The sequence below is a fragment of the Pundamilia nyererei genome, unplaced genomic scaffold, assembly GCF_000239375.1.
Source record: "Pundamilia nyererei isolate P.nyererei 1_Seehausen unplaced genomic scaffold, PunNye1.0 scaffold00039, whole genome shotgun sequence".
In the NCBI taxonomy this organism is placed as follows: domain Eukaryota; kingdom Metazoa; phylum Chordata; class Actinopteri; order Cichliformes; family Cichlidae; genus Pundamilia; species Pundamilia nyererei.
In genome coordinates this window covers 4,073,708-4,079,093 of record NW_005187440.1, presented here as the reverse complement: position 1 = coordinate 4,079,093, position 5,386 = coordinate 4,073,708, and the positions used below count along the sequence as shown (strand labels likewise).

Here is a 5,386-nt window from a genome sequence, read left to right as displayed (position 1 = left end):
CTCTGTATCTATGAAGCGCCTTGAGGCGACTTTTGTTGTGATTTGGCGCTATATAAATAAAATTGAATTGAATTGAATTATAGTGGCACAGTCATAGTAATGATTTACTTGGTATTACACAAGGAAAAAATTTACACTATCATGTCATCCAAAACAAAAGAAATAAATCTTGTTCCACGGCAATATTTGTTTTTATTTCTTATGCCTTAAAAAAAAGAAGAAAAAGAAAAACATGTATTCTTTTAAAACTTTGCTTTTGGATTTTGTGCAATTAATTTTGTCCTGGACAGAGAAGCAAAACTTAAAAAGACTAATTAATGTAAGCAATCATTCTATAACACTCTAAAAACACACACACATTTACATATACACTGGAACACACATTATGCCATTAGTGACTTTGCAAACAGAATACAACATCTAAACCATGTCAGCATCGACTACTGCATGCTACTGCAACTGCAATAATTTATAACAGTCACAAAACAGTGCAGGGAATCACTGAACATCCTGTCATTCTTCTACCTTTGGCTACAAATTCTCATAAACTTCACACTTAATGCTGTCCTTCTGTAAAGTATTACCTAAAAACAGGACAAATAAACAATTTGTTATCTTAAATGCTGTTGTCTCACTTCCCCATCCTTATTCCTCTTCCTTCCCCATGGGCAGGATGTGCTTATCTGACCAGGATCCACCATGATTGCAAATTGTTGCATGTTTTACAGTCTTCAATTTCATGACTTACACCTGTAGAATACTTTGACCACAAAATACAAATACTACCAATAATTGCTCTTAGAGTCTTTCGTCACGTTCTGCGATCATTTTGAGATTTGAGCCAAAGCAACTGGGAAAAACTCTAAGCTTAAATGAGTTCCGAATGAATAATGTGGGAGCTACTCAGATAAACATTTTACACAGGACACGAAGGGGCGATGACATGTGGTGGTGTGGCGAGGGGAAGACGACAAATTATACAAAGATGCAGACGGTGCAGAGGATGGTTGCGGGATGCACATCACATTACAAGAGCAGTAGGTGTGAAGTTGATGACAGTCTGCGGCCAGAGTGAAAGCAATATTTTGTGACTTAAGTATACCTCTGCACATAGAAGGCTTATCCTTTATTTCATTTTGATAGTGTATGTATTTTTGTGTGGTGTAGTGCAGCATAATTTTCAGCTTGGGGTTTTTTTTTATGTCTTTTTTTATACTATACTATACACGTATAATTTTATTTGTATAGCACCTTTCAAGACAGAAATCACAAAGTGCTTCACAGAAAAGCTAAAACATAAAAACAGAAATCAACCAAAAGCAAGTTTAAAAAGATGAGTTTTTGGCTGTTTTTTAAATGAAACCACTGAGTCCACAGATCTCAGGCTTAAAGGGAGTTCCAGAGTCTGGGGGCCACAGTTACAAACGCTCTATCGCCTTTCGTTTTCAGCCTCGTATGTTGGACGACCAGCAAGCCCTGATCACATGACCTCAGGGACCTGCTGGGAATGTATGGATGTACGGTACCAATTTTTTGGGAGCACAACAAGGAATTCAGTTTTCTCCTCATTTAGCTGAAGAATGTTATCAGCCATCCATCCCCTAACAAAATCTAAGCACCTATGCAAAATCAGTAGTTTGGAAACATCTTGGGGCTTAAAGGAGATATATAACTGAATATCATCTGCCTAGCAGTGATAAGAAATATCTTTAAAAGTGCTCAATAAGTGCTGAAGAGAGGGTATATACAGCAAAAACCATAAAGGCCCCAAAACAGAGCCCTGTGGCACACCATATTCAAGAGAAGTAGAAGAGGACCTGTATTTAGAATTAGCCACTGAAAAAGATCGTTCACACAGATAAGATGCCAACCAGTCCAAAGCGGACCCTGATATACCCAACCAATGTCTCAGCCTATCTAGCAAAATGTGATGGTCAACAGCATCAAAGGCAGAAGTCAGGTCCAACATCAGCAGGACAGAGCATTGTCCTGCATCATAATTCATCAGGATGTCACCAGAGAGTCTAATAAGTGCAGTTTCAGTAGAGTGTGCTCTACGAAAACCAGACTGGAATTTATCCAGAATGCTGTATATATCTAGAACAGCAATAAGCTGCTTAGCAACAACCTTTTCTAAAATCTTAGCAATGAATGGTAATTTTGAAATTGGTCTGTAGCTGCTAAGAAGAGAAGCGTCAAGCTTAGTTTTTTTTTTAACAATGGGTGGAGGACAGCATGTAAAGCCATGTAAAGCCATGTCCTCATGAAATCAGTGTCTCAACAGTATTCACTTGTGTTTAGAAAAATGTCTTTAATTTCAAAATGAAAGGAAATTCTTCTCCAGACTTCTGAAAAGCCTGAATAACTAGCTTTTTGATGGCACTTCATCTCCAAGGTCTCTTGCAATACAAGTTAGTTTTATATATCCATGTGTATTTAAGCTGACAGCCAGAATGATTAAAAAGAGTAAAATGGGATTAAAGATGTTAGTATTTTGTCACTAATTTAATTTTCATTACACGTTACATTGCATTGGAAACCTCAAAAGAAACTTAGTTGGACTAGAGTGGAAAGTAATGGTCTCATAATAGCCAACGTGCAATCCAATTTTTCCCTTTCAGCAAGAAACACTGACTTCTTGTCATTTCCGAGCTGAAAAAAGAAACATCTTTCATCTTGTCTGACATTCTAACATTATTCATGGCTTACAAATCAAGAGCATAAAGTCCAGCGTGTGGCCGCAGAAGTCTTTAAAGTTCTAAAATAAGACCATTAACACTATACTTCTGTTTGCAAACCACCTGCAAAAAACCTGGAATGAATTACAGCCCAGGACCATCTAAGCCAATCAGACAAGCAGGATCCCAGGAGGACGCCAGCAGCTTTCTTTGTGAAAGCGTGATTTAAATTACCACAAGTGGAACTAAATAAATATAAATTCTTCTAAACTTTAGGAAAGAGTGTGACTAAATATTCATATCTCAAGATCCACTAAACTACTGTTCCAGTGAACAATCAATCTTTGGGGAAGAAGTTTCTTCAAACACAGATTAGTTGGATATTTTGGGAGACTCTGGTTTATTGAATGTGCTCATCACTCCAATTTCTCTATAATGCATTTGAAGCTATATTAAGATATCAGCCAGTTTTTATCTTAGCTTAAAAAATATTAATTTGTTCTTGGTATGCAGAATTGGCCAGTTTGTCTACGTCCAAAGGTTAAAATAAACTTCTTCTAGCACATCAGAAGCTCAATTATCAACAATGAATATGTTACTTACCTAATCCAAACGGCAAGTTTAAAAACACCTGTCTGGTCATTCTGTATTTAGCATAATGATGATTGGATAGGCTCATTGCCAGCGTGAATCAGGTCACATTGTGCCTTTCCTTTGCCTTTTTGCTTCTTTGATGAAGGGGACCCCTTCATTAATAAAATTAAGCACTATGCCAGGGGGCACCTCCTGCCATCCTCACAACACCTGTAAATCGCTGAAAAGGGGGGAATAATTCTTCATAGACCTGGCACTCTGTACACAGTGTGCTGTTGCCAAGTTCAGTTTAATCTCCATACCTTAATTATAAAAAATGACTGTGTCTGACTTTGGTTACTGGGGAAACTGCATGCTGGGTACTGGAACATCAAAAAGGATAGTTCCTTTCCTGTTAACTCAAAATGTTTTCAGTTTTCAGTGAAAAATGTGTTTGTCTGAAGATAACTTTAAACATGTAAAAGTACCAGTTTTTGTAGACAGGATCATATGTGACTCCTCATTAGGAAAGGGATTTGTGTCAGTGTGGGACTGCAGCCTATAGCTTTATATTGTTAAATGGTAATTATGAGGCAATGTGTTTCAGGTCATTATATAGAAAAATGTGATTAGTGCATTACTTTTAAGAATAAGTGATATCAACAATGGAATCAAAATGACTAAATTCTTTCATGCCTTGAACTACCGCAGTGGAGCAGCAAGTTTAACACTATCCTGGCCACTTATGGTATATACTGTGTGTGTTATATTGCAGGGGGCAGTATTACAGATCTTGTGAAGCAGTGTAGCATACCAGGTTCAAAAACAAGCAAAGGATAAGATTCACTAGAAAATTAGCTCGTTTGGCAAAAATATATTTTTGCTTGTTTTGATCCAAATGGCCTTTTGTGCATGATAGTAACTAATATTCAAATGCTGATTTGCAAAACGATTGTCAGAATAATACTCTGATGTGTCTTCTTGCCTTAGACGCCTTCCCTTATGACTCCATTTGATTTGTAAGGCAGCCTCACTATTTTACACACACACGCACGCACACATCCTTGCTTACAGTGTGAGCCTGTCTGTGGGAGTTCTTCTCAGTACAGTATGCAGTCTGTGGGTTTTATCAGAGGCGTCCCACCTGGAGGGAGTCTGGAGGCAAAATCACAGCTTCAGACAGATTTAGAGCTCTTTCTGCTCCACAGGAATGAACGAGCGGTGTTTGTCTTGCACCATGTTTGAATAGTTCTCTTTTTGGGAGCGAGCCTCCCATTGGAAAGTGGCTCCTGGGGTGTGAGGATGCATAATGATGCCGTTGGATAAAAGTCTTGCATCTGTGAAATGGTGACAGAACACACAGAAGCAACAAAAAGATTATAATTAAAGGAAAGCAAAGTATTTCTGCACTTTTTCATTATTATTATTCAGTGAAAAGTTAGCCTTGACTAATCTTTGACAAGTCAAAGAGGTTTTTTGCAGAATTCCAGCCTTTAATGAGTAAGAGAAATGACAAAGGCCTCAATGAAAAAAACAATTTTTTAAAAGAACGTTGGAGTCTAGCATGTTCCTGGTTTGTTAGCTATTAATCTCCCCATGCAAGGCTTTCCTCATAACTTTTTAGCACCTTGTTTAATGTTGGGTAAAGAGGACACTTAAGAAAAGATGAGACACATAAATGTTCCAGTTTAAGAATCAAAATCAGAGCAGTCTGAATTGCAACTCTGGGCATATCCAGTCATATATTTTCTGTGGATGGAGGAGGAAGACGTGTTCGGCAGCTGTCACTACTGAGAACTGTGTACCTTCTTAAAATATAGTGAAGGGCCAAAAATAGGTCACATGCCTGTTTCTGAGGCTGATATGTGCCTCGGATTTAATTTAGTCAGGCTGACTAAGATTAAAACCAAAATTAAGCCTGGCACAAAAGCCTCACCTAATGTGGTTATGCTTTTTTTTCTTTAACACGTTTAAAATGCACGAGTATATGCTTTTTTTAATGACTTGTCAAAAGTGCATGTGGTTACAATCAGAACACGTCTGTTTATAGTCTGTTTATAGGTATGCCACATCATAATGATTGCTCTCTCTCTGATATATATATTAGGGGTGCAACGATACTCGTATCGATATTG

At 37.7% G+C, this 5,386-nt stretch overlaps 1 protein-coding gene across 1 annotated transcript in view; it reads right to left on the bottom strand.

Annotated features, from left to right (window-relative positions):
• Positions 1–5,386, bottom strand: part of LOC102216220 (vitamin D3 receptor A) — a 93,740-nt gene that overhangs the window by 80,364 nt on the left and 7,990 nt on the right. The gene's annotated exons all lie outside the window — the stretch shown is intronic.